The sequence below is a fragment of the Gracilinanus agilis genome, chromosome 3 (assembly GCF_016433145.1).
Source record: "Gracilinanus agilis isolate LMUSP501 chromosome 3, AgileGrace, whole genome shotgun sequence".
NCBI classification, from domain to species: domain Eukaryota; kingdom Metazoa; phylum Chordata; class Mammalia; order Didelphimorphia; family Didelphidae; genus Gracilinanus; species Gracilinanus agilis.
The window spans coordinates 306,633,344-306,655,402 of record NC_058132.1 but is presented as its reverse complement, the minus strand read 5'-3'; positions in this window follow the sequence as shown (position 1 = coordinate 306,655,402).

Below are 22,059 nucleotides of genomic sequence, written 5' to 3'. Positions count from 1 at the left end.
ATATATATATATATATATCTTTAGGGCTATGCCTTATATGATCATAAGGCTATATTTGAAGTTAGAAGGGCTTTTAGAAGCTAATCAAATCCATCCTTCTCTAGTTGGAGACGGGATTAACTAAGGCTGAAATAGGTTAAGTTACTTGCCACAAATTACACAAAAAATACTCAGCACTCTGTCAACATGTTGCTACTTCTAAGATAGGCTGAGATAAGTTAATGTACAATAGCTCCACTATTGGTTATTTTGGAATATTTGAGGCATAGTCCTAACTTCCTAGGGTAGACAACAATGCTATCTATAATCACACAACCCTGTCATTGGAACATCCATCATGGAATTTTCATGGAAATGTGGAATAAACTAAATATTGCAATCTCCTCTGATCCATGTTTGTAGTGTTCTTCATTATACTCACAAGGCGTGCACGGAAACTGTAGGGAGGTATAAAAGGTTTCTAGTTTTAAGAATAAAATTAATTTATAGCTAAGAAGAACAAAAGGCTAAATGTGAGAATATGTAGACAAATGAATAGATAAAATTTCCTTATAAGGATCCTTCAACCCCAAGATGGGTAGATAAAATCAGCCCACCTTAAACAGCTACCCCTACTTTTAGGTCCCATTCATACCTAAAGAAAGGAGTTTGAAAATGGATGGAATTGGAGGCTGGAGAGCAAACTGAACATTGTTATGCTCCATTGACACCTAAAAATAGGAGGTTAAGAATGGACTGGGTTAGAGGCAGGAGAATGTTCTGAATAACCTCTAAGGGCCCCAGCCACCCAAGAAACCAATGAAAAATAATAGCTCTTACCTAGGGCTCACCCTTGGCCAATCTCCAGCTTCTACTAACTGTTGTCATGGTGTTAAGTCACCCTGGAAGGGTGATAGTGTATTTTTAAACAGGATTTACTTCCATTATTCCCCAACATGAGCCGATGAGCCTATAAAAACAGCGCGTGGGACAACCTTCTTTCATTACCTGCCATCTGATCAGTACACTGACATCTTTGAGACTCAGGAAGCTATTTTCACATCGTATTCACTCAGTCAATGAGATGTGAACCGAGTTCCCTGGCATCCGCCCCCAAAGTTTCAATATTTGTCACGGTATAGAGTTTTCAGAGGGACTCAAGTGCAGCTGTTACTAAGCCCAAGCCCAGATAACCAGGACTCTTTTTTTTTAACTGAGTAAAACACAAGACCACCAATAAGAGGGAAAAGCACCACAGATTGTTCCAGTAAAGAAGGCATTTGAGAAAGGGAATAACAAGTATTTCTGTCTTTCGTCCATTCTCTTCCCCTGAACAAATCCCAATAAAATTCCCTAGATACTCCTGAAATCTTTTTTGAGTAACATTCACTCAACAAATATTTATTAAGTGAAAACTTTATGCCCACCTCTATTCTAAGACCTGAAGTGGACACTAGAGAGTATAAGGACATTCAAGATTACTTGGAGAGATGTGTTACATGGAGGAAGACTTAAACAATATAACAGTTGAGCCAGTAAGTCAACAAGCATTTTATAAAACACTTACTTGATGTCAGACACTTGGCTAAGTCCTGGGAATAGGCAGAAAGGCAAAAACAGTTTCTACCCTCAAAGAAGATAGCTTCTAATGAGAGAAAACATAAATAACCAGTTACATATAAGATATATGTATCTTATGTATATATATATACATATACATATACATATATATATATATATATATAGAGAGAGAGAGAGATGCAACAGAAGAAATTGAGAAAGGAGGTTGGATTTGAAGCTGGGATTCTGATTTTTAAAGGAGACCCCAGGGAGGCTAAAAGCTGAAGAGAGAGAGCATTTCAAGCCTAAGAAAAGCAAGTAAAAAGGCATGGGAAAGAGAGATGAAGAATTATGGGTAAGAAAGAGTGATTAGGCCATTGCAATCAGATCATAGATTGCAATGAGGTTATTTAAGTAGAAGATTGGAAAGGCAAGATTCTGGACTTAGAGCTGGACCTTAGAGGTCATCTAGTCCAATCTCCTCATTTTATAGATAAGGAAAGCAATGCTCAGAAAGGTTAAATAGCTTCCCACAAAGTTTCACAACTGGTGGGTGGCAGAGCTGGGAATGCAACCCAGATCTCCTTGATTCCAAGTCTAGCACTTTTCCTACCATATTAAAGTTGCTCATCTTAAAAGTAGATGTCATGAGTTTGTAGAGGGAGAGATCTAGAACCATTACTCCCACTTTTGTAATCTTTCCATCATAGCAGATTTCCTTTAAAACCTTGTTTTCCCAACTAATTTGTAAGGTGTCTGAGGATCTAGACCAGTGATGGTGAACCTTTTAGAAACCAAGTGCCCAAACTGCAACCCTCATGTCATATTCAAGCCACCTCCCCCCACCCCAAGCCTCACCCCAGACAGGGTAGGGGGGTGGGAGGAAGTGATCTCATTGGGGTGCTGAGCAGAGGGGCAGATTATGTGAGAAATGTCCTCAGGTGCTAGTGGAGAGGGGGAAGGGAGCAGTCATAAATTCACCAACAGGGATCTAGACCATGTCAATTGTGTAGAATGCCTAACAGAAGGAGGCAAAAAGTATTCAATAAATACATAATGAATTGAGATATGTAAATTTAGAAATGGAAGGCTAGATGTCAAGAGTCAGGTTGGGGCTGGATAGGAGAATCATCAGCATAGAAATTATAATTGAATGTATGGGAGTTGATGAGATCTCCAAGTAAAAACATATATAAGGAGAAAAGAAGAGAATCCAGGAAAAGAACCCTGGAGGACACCCACCATAAACAGGAATAAATCAGATGAAGATCCAACAAAGGAGACTGAGGAGTGATGAAGTAGATAGAACAACCAGAACAGAGTAGTGTCACAAAAAACCTAGAAAGAAGAGCACCTCAAAATTGACAGTGACAAAGGTTGCAGAGAAGTCAAGAACAATGAGGACTAAGACCATTAGATTTGCCAATAAATAATGAGGTCAGAAACTAGACTATAAAAAGTAAAGAGAGTAAGAGAAAAAAGTGGAGGCATTGATTGCAGATGACCTTAAATAAATTGACAACCTAAGGAAAGAGAAATACAGGGAGAGAGCTAACAAGAGATAGATGGATAAGTGAGGGATTTTTTTTTAATATAAGGGAAACACAGCATGTATACGAACAGTAGGTAAGAAGATACTAAAGATAAGTAAGGGGTGGGATGAGAGAGGGGAAAGTCTGCTGGAGAGGAGAAGTTGGAATAAACCCCTTGTGTGAGTAGATGGGTTTTCCTTGGAAAAGGGAAGAATAACTCTTCAGGTAAAAGAGGGATAAAGGAAGAAATAGTGGCAAAAAGCATCCAAGTATTGGAAGATAAAAAGAGAGCTTTTGGCAAATGGCTTTATTTTTTTCCAATAAAATATGAGGCAAAATTCTTAGCTAAGAAGATAGAAAGAGAGTAGCTATTGTAGACTTGAGGAACAAATAAAAAGGTTTGAAAAGCTGCTGTGGAGAGTGGGATAGTAAATCAATTAGGAAGGTACAAAAGGTTTGCCTAGCTACAGTGAGGGTCCCATTAAGATGATGTGGCATAAATTTGTAGTAGATCCAATTGTTTCTCTCTAACTTCTTCCAGTAGCGTCTGATTAGAAGTAAAGGCAACAGAGAGAGAAAGTTATCAAAAATAAGGTTTGATAGGACAAGATTTAAGGTGCAAACCAATTTGTTATCTATGGAGCAAGCATACAAGAAAACCAAGGAGAAAAGGTGGGTATATTTAGAGTGGGGCATTTGGGTTGAGGGGAATGGAAATAAGGGAGGGAGGAGTGGGAGATGGAGAAGGGGTTTTGAACAAAGACAACTCAGGTTGGAGTTGTTAATCATTGAGGAATGAGTTCATGTAAATTATCAACATTTCTACAGAGTGGAGTTCTCGCAGGTCATTAGGCAGGTTAGGCAAAAGGACCAATTGAAGGGAGCTGATGGAATGGCATTTCTCTCCTGTCCCTGCAGAGAGACCAGAAGACCAGCAGGAGGAACACAATGGAATGGACTTTCTTTCCATACAGATAGACAAGAAAAGACCAAGTCAGAATACAGTCAGAGAGTAGGATAGAACGATATCTTTCTCCCTATCAGGCAGTCAGGAGGAAGTTAAGCAAGGACATGGTCACAATAGAAAGGTATGTTTCTTGCTTTTTGTCCCCAAGAATCAGAAAGGACAAGTCATAAAATTTCTCTGAACCTTTGTTTCTTCACTATAAAATAAGGATAGTAATACGTGGACAACCTACATAATATACTTTTTGGAAAGTACTTAGTAAACTTTAAAATTCCATATGAGGTGAATTATTATAATCATTATTATTATTATTATTACGTTGGCAAAATCTTCTGACCTTTTCTTAATCCTCACACTTCTTGGTCTCTCTTTGGTATTAGATATTATCGCCTACCCTCTTTCTGAAATATTTTTTTCTTTCTGATATTTTGTGATGCTATTCTTATCAACTTCTCCTCCTACCTATCTGACTCCTTCTTAATTTCCTATGCTTAATCATCATCCATAGTATTCCCCTTTACTGTGGGTACTATCCTTCCCTTACCTCTCTGCATGCTTTCTCTTGGTGTCTTCATTAGCTCTTGGCAGTTTAATGATCCTATCTATGCAGAAAACTCCCAGTTTATATATCCAGCCTTAGTCTCTCTTCTGAGCTTCAGTGTGGAAGCACCAAATGTCTATTGGATATTTCAAGTTAGATGCTCCACAGGCAAATCAAATTCAACATGTCCAAAATAGAATTGTGTTTCCCTCCAAACCCTACCATTCTCTAAGCTTCTTACTTCTTATATCTTTAAAAAAGTCAACTCAAGACTTTCTCTATGATAAATCAATTGGGAAACTGGGAGCCATGGGAAGTTTTTGAGCAGGAGAGTAAGATGACCAAAATGATGCTTTCAGGAGATGAATCCAGTGAACAGGCAAGATGATAGAGAATGGGGAGAATCTGAATTAAGAGAAAGGTTCCACTATTTTCCTTTTTCCCCATTTCCTCGGTTAAGATTCCATTACCAGATATTTGATTACTATTATATGAGGAGAATTGACCCAGTTATAAAGTCCTATAACATTTAGTTGGCCCACCCCTCACAAAGGATTATAAAAATAGAAGGGACCTCACAGGTCAATAGTTGGGGAAACTAAGGGCCAGGAAAATAAAAGGACTTGCCCAAATTCACACAGCTGGTTGAGTATCAGAAGATTTAAACTCTGGACTTTTAACTTCAGCTTCTGTGCTCCTTCCACTATACTACACTTAAGTCTCCTAATAGATTTAATGCTTTCCTGGGAGCAGACCCTGAATTTTGTACATTTTCACATACCCTCAGGATACTTGATGTACTAACTTGCATAGAGTAAATGCTCAATAAATATTTGTTGAATGAATGAATTCCCCATTTAAAAAATGGTGCCATGTCTGTGTGACATTTTTATGTGTAATCTCATGTGTTATGGTTAATGTCTGTTCAGCTTTGCACATCACCTCCTTGAGGGCACCTAGCATACTTTTAATGCTAAATAATGAAGCCTTCCTTGGTTCAGTAAGTGGAAAATTCTTTCACTATCTCCAGAATTCTTATAGTATCTATGTTTGCATCTCTTTAATATTTATTTTCTTTTTTAATAATTATTGTTGCTATAAATTCTCTGAAATAAGGGACTATGTTTATCTTTGGATGCTTTAATGTCAAGCAGTCAATTAACAAATGTTAATTGAATGAAACAAGTATAAAATACATCTTATTTCTTAAATGCCTTTTTTCCATGGGACTCTAAGGCCTCTACTTCTTGTCCTACTCCAGGAACATTTATACTTCAATAGTCAAGGATCTATGATTCTGTCAATGTGGGTCCTCTATGAATAACAGATCACAAATTCCCTACACCTTACTAGATGACTTCCTTTGAGTGACAATGCATGAAAAATTCATTATGTTCCCCTATATACCACAGCTATATTTATTTATCACTATTAAAGTCTGAAAATACTTTACCTCATTATCTCATTTCTGGTTTGCAACATCATAAAGTTCTCTAGGTATTATTCCCATTTTATTGAAGAGGAAATTGAGGCTCAGAGATAGGTTAAACAACTTTCCATAATCAAATAGCTAGTTAACTTCAAATGTGGGATTTGAATCCAGATCTTCTTGATTCCAAGTATAATGACCTACACACCATACCAAATGACCTCCCCCAAATGATTCAAAGGTGATACTTTCATTGAACTTACAGTTTCATAGCATTATAAGATCATGTATATGAATAACTATTATATCAACTTTCCAGACTTGATACTGGCCACAATAATCCTCCAGGCCTAGCTTTACTACATCTCAAGAATGTGTTCAATGAGATCATCAAATTCTAAAACAAACAAACAAAAAACCCTAGAAATACGAATTAGATTGAATTTCTTTTCTTTAATCTCTCCATTCACCCCAATTCTCCCCCCCCCAATGCTATGGGGATGGTAGAAAGCTAAACCAACAATGATAGATTTTCATGACTTTTAAAAGTCAGTGCTATTCCCATTAGACCACACAGCAGAGCTGACTTCCCCCATCTCTGTCTCCGTTTCTATCTCTGTCTCTGTCTCTGTCTGTCTGTCTCTATCTCTGTGTGTGTGTGTCTCTCTCTGGTTCTCTTTCACTGCCTCTCCCCCATATGTCTCTATCTCTCTCTTGTACACACACACACACACACACACACACCCTCAAAATTGTTCACAATTAAGAATGACCCAAACCTTGGAGACTTAGAGATGAGAGGTAGGGGCTATTTCATTTTTCAGTCAGTGAAAAATGAATCCAAGAACTCCACTTGGGAATAATAAAAATATTTTTGACTATCAGCTTTCAGATGTAGTCTTACTCAAAAAAATAAGAGGGGCCAATGTAGGCAAAATTTTTACTTGTCAGTTAACTGAACAATTTTTCAACTGGTTTCACAATGGAAATACCCCAAACCATTTGACAGCCATTGTTTCTCATGATTTGAGGGCACACTATATGTGAAGGGAAACTTAATCCAGATGTTTCTAATTCATTTACACCTAACTTATCAAAATGCTATTCTGGAAGAGCTGTTGGGGAACAGAGGAAAATTCCAAGACTTTGTTATTTTTTTTTTTATCCTACCTCTTCTCCCACCTTGTTTTTCCCTCTGGGTACCAGGATATTTCCTTCTGTCAGCTATAAACTAACTGCACCCATAGAGTCCAGATTTAATTCCCTGCTCATGGCTTAGGATGTTACTATGGGCTTACAATTTGGCAAACTTGGTTCTCTCATCCCTGTGAAAATGGAAATGAAAACATGCCCTTTGCAGAAATCCTCACCTTCTCTACACATACTCCCAACTCCCACCACTGTAGCTATCAGACCAACGTGAAATAAAACAGATGTGCTCTGAATTGCAGCAATGTTTCTTTGTCATTTCCCCACTCCCCTAATACCCATTGCCAGCCTAGTGACTCCCACAGATGCAAGTAGAGGCAAAGTCTAGATCTCAGAATTTTTGAGCAGGGGATCCTGCCTGTCCTTGCTGTGGCTGAGCTTGAATGAACAACGTGTTACTTGTGTTGTTGTGTCAGATGGCAGCTGCCAACAAGTCAGAATTGCAATCCAAAAGCTCTTCAAGGAGTTAGAGACTGGGGTGAGTGGGTAGGTTGGGGTGGGGTGCATTTGTGCAGAAATATATTAAACCTGAGGTTTTAATGCATAAGATTTGTGGTCAGTCAAAGCTCATTTACCCAGAAAATGTCTTATTTAAAACTAAGTTGCCTGTGACCCTTTCAGGGAGGAAAAAAAAAAATCCGTTCTCCTACACAAAACTGTTAAAATATCATCCACATACCCTTCCCAAAGTAAGTTATCGGTTTCATGGTTTGACCATTAAACTGAGAAAAACAAGTCATTTGTAAATCCAATACAATTCATAAGTTCCCAGTTATAAAGTAATCCTTGATATCCACTCAAAATCCCAAGGGACAATTCAACTCAACCACTTCTTTTGGTGATATGGTGCTGAAAGATATATTATTGAAAACCGGGAAACCTTGGGAAAATTTTTTTTTTTTGCAAAACTATCTAAATTGAAATGAAATGCAGATCACTTGGCTGCAACTAGAAGGTTTTGCAAAGCAGTTCAGCAGAAGTATTTCAGGGCTTATGGCTTACAATTAAAAGATTTATACATGTGCTATTAGCAAAACAATTTAGTGAGTTTTGAGAGCCCTGGAATTATTGAGGTGGATTGGGGAGGCTTCCAGAGTGGATAAACTTTCATATTGCCAGTTTACCACCGCCCCCCTAAAAGACAGGAAGTCCTTTGGAACCATTCTGTTATTCTTTTCCCCATATGTGGCTAAGATTGCTCAGATGCCCCCTTCAGGTCCCAGTGATGTAAATTACTACAGTGACCACTGCTCATATTTTTTGGTAGTCGGTTTCATTCATTTCATACAGTCTTCTGCCCAGCATTTTTAGTTAAGGCAAAACCACTTGATCCAGGAGGTTTTTTTCACCCCCTCCAGAAATCCTAAGGGTAAACCAGATATTTTTTAAAAGACAAAAGCAGCACTGTCTGGGACAATTGAGGCTGTTATTACAGGATTTCACACTTCCAGCGGCTAAACTCCCAACCCTTTTTGCAGGCCAAACTCCAGATAGCAACCCACTTGTCCCTGCTCCAACTAAAATAAAAACAGTCCCTATTTTTGGGACGGTTTCCATCGAAGTCCGCAAAACTTTTGCCCACAAAAGGAATACAGAATGTTGTTGTGAAACCTGGACGGACTTTGGCCAACTTGATTGCAGGACCAGCAGCAAGACCCAAAGACCAACAGAGTCCTGTTTTAAATGCTTCTACTCCTTAGGTCCCGCCTCTCAATTTGACCCGTCGGGTTTATTCATTCCTTTCAATCCCGTCCATGCCTCCCATCCACAGCCTCCATTCTCAATGATTACCCAGAATTCCCAACAATAAAATGCTAGGGTAGATGGCATTCGAAAAGAGACATTATTAACAGAAAAGTCTACTTTGATTGGTTTAGTCCTTTCTCAAAGACAAGGAGGATGTGATTCAGTGGCCGTATTTTCAGAACACTCTGTCAATGACAGTCAGAAACATATGTTTTTTATAAATTTCTCATTCAGAAACAAAGAGTGACAGTAAAGCGAAGAGCTTTGATATTTATATAAATTGTTAAGTGGTTCACTAAGGAAAGTACATTTCAATTAGCGTGTCACAGCTCATCACGGTTGTTTGAAAAAAGTTTTCTGATTAGGCTGGCTGTGTAACAATCCGCCTCTAGATTGAGGTCTCCCTAAAATCTGTTGCGCGGAAGGCCACCGGCTTTGTCTACCTCCCCTTCCCGCGACTGTATTTAAAATCAAGGTGTAACAGCATCCTGGCTCCTACCCTAACTGGTGGTGTTGCGTGTTTTTTTTTTACTTCACTTCAAACTGTGCTGGTATTCCCATTTGTCTCGTTAGGCTAAGATTATGTTCAAATGAGTCCTATTTAATAAGGCTGCAGGTAAGCCAACATCTAATCAATCAAAACTCTTTATGTGAGGGCGGTGTTTTCTTCTCCTTCCATGTACTCTGCTGCCGCCCTTAGGACAACATTATAAAGCTTTATCTTGGTTGTGTGTGTTTGCGTGGGTATGTGTGTGTGTGTGTGTGTGTGTGTGTGTGTGTCTGCTTCAAAAAAAAATAATGCCTTGTTTTTTGGATCTAGTTAATATTTCCAGTTTAATTGTATAATACTATACAACTTAGTTTAAACAAACTTGTTATAATCCTTCCAAAATATATATAAATGTCAGGTCATTGCTGGGTGGATTTTTTGTTGAGTCATAAAAAACATACACTTCTATAAAGCAGCATGTAATAAATTCCATTCTTACAATCATTATCAGAATGGCTCATGAGTTTGGGAAAGATAATGCAGTCTGATTTGTTCTTAGCAGTCCAATTAATACTATTATTATCAGAGGCAGCTGGGTAGCTCAGTGGATTGAGAGGCAGGCCTAGAGACAGGAGGTCCTAGGTTAAAATCTGGCCTTAGACACTTCCCAGCTGTGTGACCCTGGGCAAGTCACTTGACCCCCATTGCTCACCCTTACCACTCTTCCACCAAGGAGCCAATACACAGAAGTTAAGGGTTTAAAAAAAATACTATTATTATCAACAAGAAGAAGGTAGAGGAAGACAAGACAGAAGATTCAAAGCAGTATGGTACGGTAGACAGAGCACAAGACTCAAAAGACTTCACAGTCCTGGAACTGACATTAATTGTCTGGGGGATAAGAGTGAGAATGATCAGTTTATGGATTCTAAGTTTCAGTTTCCTCATCTGTAAAATGGGGATTTTAATAAGTAACTAATTACTTCATATAGTTGATAAGTTTTGAAAATTGTAAATAACTACCTAAATGTGAGTTATTAACAATAACACTTTATCTTTGTATTTTGCTTTAAAATTTTAAAAATGCTTTCACAAATACCGTCTCACTTGATTTTCATAATACCCAGGCCTGGATATACAAGGCGGGTCATATAGTGGTACATAACTGAAATATGACACAAGAAACATGTGCTCACATCTATTCTCTCCAACCTGGAAAAACCCTGTTAGATATAGTAGAAAGAGCACCTAACTTGATGTCACAGAATCTGCATTCAAATTCTGACTCAGCTACCTACTACCTGTGTGACCTCAATTGCAAGTATCTTCCCTCTCTGGGTCTCAGTTTCCACATCTATAAAATGAGAGGATTAGACTAGATGACCTCTAAGCTCCCTTTCAACTCTTATTCTAAGATCTTCAGTAGCTAGAACATTTTTAGAGATAAAGAAACAGGATTGGAAGGATGGTCAGTTGGCTAGTAAATTCCAGTGAAGCAGTTAGTTCCTAAACCAGTGATTCAACTATTCATCCCCCCAAACCTTCCTCTACTCATGCCTAAGATTCTACCATTATTATTAATTCTGTTACAGTAAGCATTCCTATTTCCAAGGGGGGGGGGTCCTGGAGCCAGCTCTGGAGAACCAATTATTAAATTGTCAGTGTGAGCATTTACACATTGGAAATCACTACATATCAGGACTTGATTTGATTTTCCAAAAAAAAAAATGTGGAAAGACCTACAAGAAATTATGAAGAGCAAAACAAAAGTACTGAGAAAACACTATATACTCCAACAGAAATGTTGTTTGAAGAATGACTTGTTTACATCTCCCTCCAGAGAAAGAACTGATAAATAGAAATAAGCAAGGCACAGTTTTATAGATACATATACTTTTTGCAAAATGATGCTTTCTGTAGTGTCGGGAGGAGAAAGGAGGTACAAAGACACCTGGGAATTTTAATGTAAGAAACAGGTAATTTTTTAAAAAGAAAGAATTAATAATGCAGACTAAACTTATAAGTGTATCATGGGTATAATCCCCTCCTCCCTCATTAAGCATTTACAAGCATTTCTCTTTTAAAATGCAAATGTTCCTGGAAAGGATGATATTTTGTATGAATTTGCTTATCAGATTATTCTTCTTTATGACAAAGACTTATCAGTTTGAGAGTTGAGAAAGAGCACGAGTATGTAGATATAATAGAAAGAGCACTGAACTTGGAACCACAGAACCTGAATTCAAATTCTGACTTGGTCACCTACTACCTGTATGACCTCCAATGAGCAAGCAATTTGCTCTCTGGACCTCAGTTTCCATATCTATAAAATGAGAGATTAGATTAGTAACTTCTAAGGTTCATTTCAGCTCTGAGTCTAAGATCTTCAGTAGGCAGGACAAGATGTAGGAGTGAGTTTGGTATCGTTCTTCCTTTGTTTTCGAAGAGGACCAACAATATCACAAGGTGATGTCTCAACTCCCAAGTGAATTGATTTAAGTGAAGTACAGTTGCCCAAAATTGCCAGCTAGGCTTTATACAAGACTAAGTCCAGTGGGAGACAAAAGGCAAGATGACAAATGATGGCCCAGGATGCAGTGGATGACTATCTATCTCTCCTTAACTTAAATAAAAAATAATAATCACAGTGAACACCCAACCATGCTGATCTCTCAGGTTGGGTTCTGGACTAGGTCTGTGACCAACACAAAGGGCCTGAACCATGTTTTCTACCTTATTTTATCCCTTTCATACAAAACAGGGACTTCTTTAATGTTCATTTTTTTAATCTTTGAATCCCTCCTTGGGCAGTGTGGTGCAGTGAAACATGCATGGGACTGGAAATCATTGGAACCTGGAGCTGGTCATTTCCCTTCTCTTGATTCACTTTCCTTAGCTGCAAAATGAAGATATCTCTTGAAGATCTAGGGCCATGATCCTATGATTTGTCAGAATCTCTGGGGAGTTTATATTCTTCCACAGATCATAATAAATTTCTTAATATCACTTAGGCAGATAGGGCAGCTGATAGTCTCTTCTCTGAGCAGCAGGAAAACAATTAAATTTATACTAGGTAGAAAAGTTCTACTGATCTCATAACCTCATACCCACAGGTGCTCCAATGAGACCTAAGAGAAGAAATCAGTCATCACCCCTTCCATCCTCCCATTCCCTTCCCTCATGCCCCACCTCATCATAAGCTCAGCAGCCTATCTTTCCTGGCAGGTATCAGTAATGCTGGCACTCTGGAGACTCCAGATAAAGAAAATTGAATAAACAGTAAATAGAGACTACAGAAAGGTCAATTTGGACTTGGAATTAGTTGGCAAAGGGCTTAAATTTCACATGCAAGTCTTATTTCCCTAAAGTGTGTGGGGTTTTGTTTTGTTTTAAGTAACCAACAGGAACAGGGAAAATGCTCCCTTAGAGCAGGCATTTGTGTTTGGCCCAGCTTGGTGTTGTAAGAGATTACCATCTCTTGGCTGCCTCTCGGGCACAGGGGCTCACTTCACCAAGGACTGCCAGAAGAGATTAGGAAGTGTACATCTGGGACGAAGTGACCTTCTGTGACTAACCTTGCATCTCGAACAGTGCTGCCTTTGCCTCCGCAGTTGAGTGACTAGCAAGTTGAGTCAAGAGGACCTGAGCCAGGATTGTGCTTCATTTCTGATTCTGAGACAGGCATGGCACCTGTTTGGTAGGAAAAGCACTGGCCCCTTGGAAGTCAGGAGTCTCTGGTTCAACTCCTAGTTCTGTCGATAATTTGCTTTGTTACTACAGCCAAATCATATCACTTCACAATTTTACTTCCTAGCCTATCTCTTCCAGACATTTCATATTACACACCCTGGTGCTCTCCATGTCCCAGCTAAACTGGCATCCTTGCTGTCCCTTGACACAGGATATTCAGTCCTTTACACTCTACTTTTGCACAAGCTGCCCCCATGCCACTGGGGTTGCTCTCCCCCCTCACCTCTGTCACCAGCCATATTCAGGGACAGTGATAGAATGCTGGGACTTGAGTAAGGAAGACCCAAGTTCAAATCCAGGATCAAGACACTTATTAGCTTTGTGAACCTAGGCAAGAGACTTAACTGCTACCTGCCTCAATTTCCTCATCTGTAAAATAAGATAATAATAGCACTTACCTCCCAGGGTTGTTGTGAGAATCAGATGAGATAACATCTCTAAAATATTTTGGAAATCTTAAAGCTCTATATAAATTCTTCCCTAGCTCAGATGCCAGTGCATTGTGGCATTGCACAGGAAGCCTTTCCTAATGCTCTCTTCGTTATTACTACCCACTCTAATGACTTTGTATTTACAGCACATTTATTTTTTATTTATAATGGGGAGGGGGGTATCCATGCCCAGTCCTTATGAGCATGGGCATAATGTTTGCCTGATTTAAACCCACAGGGGGTCCATAGCATGCACAGCTATGATAATTTTCCTCTTCTTCTGACTGTGTGGTAAAGAGAACAACTTTTGATTGGCTGCAGAGCCAGAACTGGGAGGGCACACAAAACATTTTCTGAGAGAAACTGATCCTTTTTTCATCTCTGGTGGGAGGCTGAGCTGCTATAAGTTTCCTTCAGGCCCCCTTACATATTTTTCTAAGTATACGCACAAATCAAGACAATGTTTTCATTTTTGTCTTTGTATTCCCAGCCACTAGCACAGTCTTTGGCATATAATAAATAACTTGATGGATTCGTTCAAATCTGGGCCTCGGCTTCCCTCTCTCTAAAAGAAGGAAAATAATCCCTATCCCACTTACCTCCTGAGAATGAGAAAGAGAAGAAAGGTCCTAAGGCTCAAATGAAAAAATGGATGGAAAAAATGATTTTCTTTGTGCCGCGCACCAGGCAAAGATGAGGAAAAGTTAGAATGAAACTAGGCATATATAGATGCTAAATGAGCAAATCAGAAATTAAATGTTTAAAGAGACTAGCCTTATTACTCTGCTTAAATTGATTCTTACCTATGGATGTCAAAAAGAATTCATAGAAACAATAAGGAAGAAATGTATAAAATAATATTACACTTGTCTGACTCAGTTCAATTGAAAAGCACGATTTTTTTGCAGTGCCTTGTACTCAAAGATGAATGAGACACATTCCTTAGATAAAACAACATTTCTGTTGTCCTCAAAGCTTATAAACAGGGAGATAGGACATATACATAAATAATTAGGATAAACACAGAATAATGTATAATATGTAAACAGATATCTCTCAAACATGATATGGAAGTTCCATAGATATAGTAGGTTGTACACCTTCCACCTGGCCATGTGGGACCCAAGGCTTATGTCCCCTGGCTTGAGGTTTAAAATTTTGATTTTTAAAGCACAGATCTAGAGTTAACTTAACTCTTTATGTGGTGGCAAAGAACTGGAAACTGAGGGGATGCCTATAAATTGGAAAAAGACTGATCAAGTTATAGTATATGAATGAGATGGAATACTTTTCAGCTGATTCATACTAATGATAAAGGGAATAGTTTCAGAAAAACTTGGGAAGACTTAACTAAACTGATACAAAGCAAAATGAGTAGAACAACATACACAGTAACAACAATATTGTAAAGACAATCAACTGCAAAAGATTTAGTAACTTTGATCGATATTGTTATCTTCCATAATTCCAAACAACTTCTGATGAAGAATACTCACCATCTTCAGGTAGAGAACTGATGGACTCAGCATGCAGACTTAAGTATATTTTTTCTCTTTTTTTGAAACATGACTAATACAGAAATATGTTTTGCATGACTTCATATATAATGATTATTGCACTTTTTTGCCGTTTTTATGAGTGGGAAACAGGATGGAGGGAAGTAGAGACTTTGGAACTGAAAAAAAATTAAATTAAAAAAAGAAAAAATAGAGCAAGCTCAAAGGCCATCTAGTTCAACCTCCTGCTTTTCAAATGAGTAGATATTATTTTGTATATATTTTGATTATACTTTATTTAGCAATATCTTATCTCCCTTAGTTAAATATAAGCTCCTTGTGAACAGAAACTACTTCATTTTAGTCTATCCCCAGCACTGAAAATAACCATTTATACATAATAGACACTTTAAGAAATGCTTGTTGATTAGTTGACTAAGTCACTTATATCTCAGATTCTAAATGTAAAGGAATTTATCAAACATTGACTCATTCTGCCTCTACTTCCTGGCAGCAACTATTGGTAGAAGCCAGTGTTTTCTATTTATTAAGACTTCAAGCTCATAGATGATATGTGTGTGTGTGTGTGTGTGTGTGTGTGTGTGTGTGTGTGTGTGTGTGTGTGTGTAGTTTGATTAGCTTAATAAAATCATAATAAAATTAAGGGGTATTAGACCCATATTTCATAGAATGCAAAATTTTAATCACTTTAAGCTTCAACTCCATCCCAAACTAATTTAAATTGGAGTTCATTTTCACTCTTTTAAAACACCATTAAAAAAGGAGAGGCAACTCACAAGTTCAGTACCTTATTTTACACAAGTGGAAATGGGACTTGGGCAGTTTAACCCATAATAAGCTTCTATACAAAGCCCTTGGAAATACTGCAGGAATGTGGGTCACAGCTGTATAGACAAATAGGATGGTGAGGTCACCAACTGTAGGCTCACAAATCTTCTGTAGTCTCAGTCTGTCTATTCCTGAACTCCAGCATAGAAATGAGATGCTACTTAAGTATCCATTAGAGCTAATGATCCATGGGGTGCTGCCCTATAATAACAGACCTAATACTATCAAGCATTTGAAGATAACCGTAGCTCTCTTGTAGTCTTTGCCACCATTTCTTTTTTACCATCCCTCATTTTGCATTATAGACACTCCATAGACCATTCAATCCAATCAAAGTCTATGCTGACCCAGCCTCATCAGTTGCCTTGCCTGCCTGTACCTCCCTCCAGCTAGGAAGTATTCTTGTTCTTGGTATGTTGATAATTATGCTCCCTACAAAAAATAGTAAGAAAAATGTGAGAGAAAGAGAGAAAGAAATAAGAAAGAAAAAGAGAGAGAGAGAGAGAAGAGAGAAAGAAAGAAAAAAAGAAGAGAGAGAAAGAAAGGGAGAGAGAGAAAGAGAGAAAGAAGAGAGAAAGAAAGAGACAGAAAGAGAGAGAGAAAGAAAGAAAGGGAGAGAGAGAGAAAGAGAGAAAGGGAGAGAGAGAGAGAGAGAGAGAGAGAGAGAGAGAGAGAGAGAGAGAAAGAGACAGAAAGAGAGACAGAAAGAGAGAGAGGAAGAAAGAGAGGAAGAAAGAAAGAGCGAAAGAAAAAAGAAAGAGAGGAAGGAAGGAAGGAAGGAAGGAAATCTCTCCAGCCAAAAGTCCTATATTTCATAGGATAAAAAGGTTAAAGTGGCTTGTCCAACATTCCACAGGAGTAAATGGCAGGGCCCAGAACATAGGCCCTCTATAAATCCACTACTTCTTCCTCTCTACACAATTCTTGAATATAGCTATCATTCTCTTCTTGTCTTCAGGCTAAATCCTCCTATTTTTTCAACCAGTCCCTTTTCCAAAGGAAAATAAAGCGCATCAAGGTAAAAATGACTTGCCTAAGCCCATGCTGATAGTTAGAATACCAGGATTTGGACCCAGAGCCTCTGAATCCAGAGCCAAGACTCTTCCACACCATCATGCTCCCTTTTACAGTTTGGGACATATGGTAGACACCCCAGGAATACATACTGATGAATTGATTGATTGATGTGGAAAACCTGCAATTTTCTTCATCCAAAAGAAGGGAAGGGATAAAGCTGATTGGTTCAGCTTAAAGGTCTTTCCCAGCAAATTTCACTGAGGATTGTGTGTAGGGCTCGGGTGCTGCACCCTTTAAGCAATGGCTCAGGTCCTCTCTGCTCTTTCCCAGAGTCTGAAATGGTGATATATGAAGGGTATGAAAAATGAAAGCTGGCAGGGAGAACTGAAGCCAAAGCAGACTCCCCGGGAATCCAGATCCTAAAGTTGACTTTTACAGTAAGTGATGAATGCTGACCAGTGTTCTTTTCTGAGCAGGAACTTTTGTGAAATGCATATCCTGGAGTCTTAAAATGCTTCATGCATGAAATATACATTTCCCTTATTTTAAAGTAATTTTTAAACACATAAACACCAACTGCTTAAATATAGCTTTCGCTTTCCATCTCAGCCATAAAGGAAGAGATTGGGACAGTTTCAATGCAGCAGTCTTCTCACTAGACCTCCTGAATTTTTGTAAGCCCTCTCCACAAAAACATCAACAAATATCTCATTTACAAGGAACTCTCACTTCCCCAAACCATTTGCTATTCACAAAAGACCACAACCATGCAAACAGATGGGGGCAGGATCTTTCATCTCAATTGTTCAGCATACAAATCTTAAGTCTTGTCTGATCTTCTTTCCTATTACTCAGTCTTAGCTGCTTTTTGGGTAGCCAACAGTTATAAGAAGTTAGGAATATATTGAGGGCCCTTTTTTTTAAAGTTGGAAACATAAACTATTAACATTTTTCGTAGCTATGAAATTCTTGCTCAGGCCCTAGTGAAAAGAGACTAGTCATCTTCTGTCATCCCCTTTATCACTCTAAATTTATCAATTTGACCTTCCCATTTTCCAGCAGAAAGACAAATAATATAAGGAGGTAAGTATATTTCTGGCCAGATGTGATCTAAGAAATGAGAGAATAGTAACTATAAGGGCAGAGTTGGAAACAGTTGATTTTGCTCTTTCGGGCAGAAAAACGTAAGAGGCAATATGGTATCACAGATTACTAGACTAGCAAGGAGGATCTAGGTTCTGATCCTGCCTCTAATACTTTCCATGTGACCCTGGGTAAGAGGTAAGTTATTAGCTCTGCTTTATTTTCCTCATCTGCAAAATGAACTTTAAGGCAGAGCTGACCTAAGATGAGAAAGTAAATTTTTCAAACATAACTCACCCCTCTATAATCAGCTAGACTCCAGGACACCTTGACCATTGGACAGAACTAGAGACTCACCCTCTATCAAATTGTCCTTTTGCCTCTTAATCAGGAATTGATCATCAAATTATCTGTGCCATTACTACTATGAAGGGCTTGAAATCCTACTGTCCTGTGGATCTACTGGAAATCTTTGTGATTGAGTAAGAATTCTGAACTACCTGAGCCAAAGCTCCTTCCGTGGCCTCCACAGACTACCTCATTTGTGACCATTAATGACAACTTAACACTATCTTTTCCCTATTTCACTTTATTTGGTGTCTGGCACATAGCAGCTGCTTAATAAGCACTTGTTGACCTGACCCTATCTATCATTTGGTTCTGCCCTTTGGAATCTCCAATCTATTCTTTCAACAACAAAAAGCTTATTTCTCTCAGATTTCTTCCATTTCCTGATGAGCATAAAAACTTTCCTCCTACTCTAGAGGAAAGAATATATCTTTTCCTTGAAAATGCTGAGGCATCCTACAAATATGTTCTACTTGTCACCATAATCTCACTGACTCCTGTATCTTCAGGGAGATTATGTAGCTCCCAAATACCTTCATTTTATGCTTCCCTCCCATTAAGCTATCATCCTAGACCTCTTATCTCTTTTGCAGACAAACTCTAGAAAGCTACTATTGCCTCCATTTTCTCACCTACATTTACTTCTCAAGTACTTGCCATTTGGCTTCCAACCTTATCATCCAACTGACACAATGCTTTCTAAAGTTACTAGTGATTTACTAATTGCCAGATTCAAATCCTTTTTTTCAGTAGCATTTGCCACTATTGATCACTCTCCCCTCCAAGGACTCTCATGACAGAACTCTCTCCTTGTTCTCCTTCTACCTCACTGACTCCTCATTTTTTAATCTCTCTTGCAAAATTTTCATCATTTGTCTATATCCCATATGTGAGTATCCCTCGGCCCTCATGCTTTAGATCAGTGGTTCCCAAACTTTTTTGGCCTACTGCCCCCTTTCCATAAAAAATATTATGTAGCCCCCTGGAAATTAATTTTTTTAAAATTTTTAATAGCAATTAATAGGAAAGATAAATGCATCTGTGGCCATCACCGCATCCCTGGATCGCTGCAGCACCCACCAGGGGGCAGTAGTGCCCACTTTGGGAATCACTGCTTCAGATGATTTGGGAGAGGGTCTGTGCTTTCCTGTCCACTTAGTCACTAATGCCATTGACTTTACAAGTACACATGGATTTCTTGTCCATCAGCTTAGAAGGAATTGCAGAATGTTTATATAATGAAAATCATTACATTTTGCCACTGGCACCATCATATTCACTGAATGAGGTACCATCATTTTTCTAATTATACACACGACTATTCAATTAAATTAAAATTTATTGAGTATTTGAAAAATATATCTATATATTTCCTCTCTTTGTGATATTGAACTCTTATGGATTCAACTATCACCTCTATTTAGATTGTATTTCGATCTATATATATTCAGTTCAAGGGTTTCTACTGAAGTCTAGTCCCATATTGTCCACTAGATATAGCCAATAGGATGCTTTATACGCATCTTAAGCATCAGTCAGTCAACAGATGTTTTTAAGCCAAAAATTGTGTTAAACACTGAGAATAAAAATATAAGTTTCAATCTTAAATCTTTGATCTTAAGGAGGCTTAAATTGAAATGGGTGAAGAAAACAATAAAATGATACTCAAAAGGAAGAGGAGGGGGAAAGGCAAGATGGAGAACATAAATTAGAAATATTAGGGACTTCCGGTTAAGATGGCGGCAGAGTAAGGAGCAGCTGCTCGATCTCTCCTAACCAAAGCATACAGGACTCCTCAAGGGGAAATAAAAACGAATCCAGATGAATGAAGGGACCCCACAACAGGGCGCAGCATTGAAGGTACGTGGAATCGGGGCATTTCCACGCTGTAAAGGGGTGAAATAGCTCTCACTAAAACACAAGAGGAAGAAGCCCTTCCCCCACCCCCCCACCACGCACAGCAACAAAGGCAGCCCACAAGAGTTAAAGCAGTTATGAGGCACCCATTAAGTCACTGGCAGCTCCAGGGCTTGTTCCTGAGAGCAGCAAGACTTAGGACCCCAAGAGCCTAAAGAATGCGTATGGACTTTCCTGAGCACCTGCCCGGGTGAAGACATTGCCCTAGGCGTGGACAAGGATCTTGAGCGCAGGCTTGGACCTCGAGTGGGGACCCAGTGCACACGGGAGCAAGGCTGTGGAAGCATCCCGAGACTGCTGAAGGAGCCTCAGGCAGAGGGGCAGACCAGGGACAACCAAGAGACTCGACCCCGAGAACAAAGAGACCTGAGACCTCGGGAGCCTAGACAGCGCAGACAGACCCTGAGTGTGAGGATAAAGAGGAGAAGGCGCTGGGCTAACAACAATGGCAAGCCAAAATTGGAAACCCCAGAAGAGAAAGATTATCAAGAAGAACTCTGTAACACTTGACAACTTTTACACAGAGAAAATCCAGACAACAGAGGAGAACAAACAAGAAATCATACCCAAACCTTCCCAAAATAATGAAAACTGGTCACAAGCTATTGAAGAGTTCAAATCTGAGATGATGAGAATGATGGAAGAGATCTGGCAAGAAAATAACAGTTTAAAAGGGAGAATTTCACAATTGGAAAGTGAGGCTCAGAAATCAAATGAACTAATAAGCAAATTGAACACCAGAAATGACCAGATTGAAAAGGAAAACCAAAAGATTATAGCTGAAAACCAGTCCCTAAAGGCTAGAATTGAGCAGTTAGAAGCTAATGATCTCTCAAGACAGCAAGAACAAATAAAACAAAGTCAAAAGACTGATTAAATAGAAGGAAACATGAAATATCTTAATGAGAAAGTGACAGACCAAGAAAACTGGTCTAGAAGAGACAATTTGAGAATCATTGGTCTTCCAGAAAAAGGAGAAATTAATAGAAACTTGGACTCCATACTAAAAGAAATTATTCAGCAAAATTGCCCTGAAGTTCTACAACAAGAGGGCAATATAGACATTGAAAGGATCCATAGATCACCCTCTACACTAGACCTAGAAAAGACAACCCCCAGGAATATAATAGCCAATTTCAAGAGCTTCCAAGTAAAAGAAAAAATCTTACAAGAAGCCAGAAAGAGACAATTCAAATATCAAGGAGCACCAATCAGGATCACACAGGATCTGGCAGCCTCCACACTAAAGGACCTCAAAGCTTGGAATATGATATTCAGAAAGGCAAGAGAACTGGATCTTCAACCACGGATCAAATACCCAACAAAACTGACTATATACTTCCAGGGGAAAGTATGGGCATTCAACAAAATTGAAGATTTCCAAGTATTTGCACAGAAGAGACCAGGACTAAATGGAAAGTTTGATATCCAACCACAAAAATCAAGAGAAACATGAAAAGATAAATAAGAAACAGAGGGGAAAGAAAGAAAACTCATATTTTTTTTAAATTTGCCTCTTTAAGGGCTTCAGTAATATCTAATTATCTGTATTCCTTTGTGGAGAAATGCTATGTATAATTCTCTGTAGTGAACTCTATTCACTATTATAGTATTCACTATTATAGCAATCAGAAGAATAATTCATAGGGAGAGGGTAGAATACAAAATGGTCTAAGATGACATGGGGGGGGGGAAGAGGGGGTTGAATAGCAGGG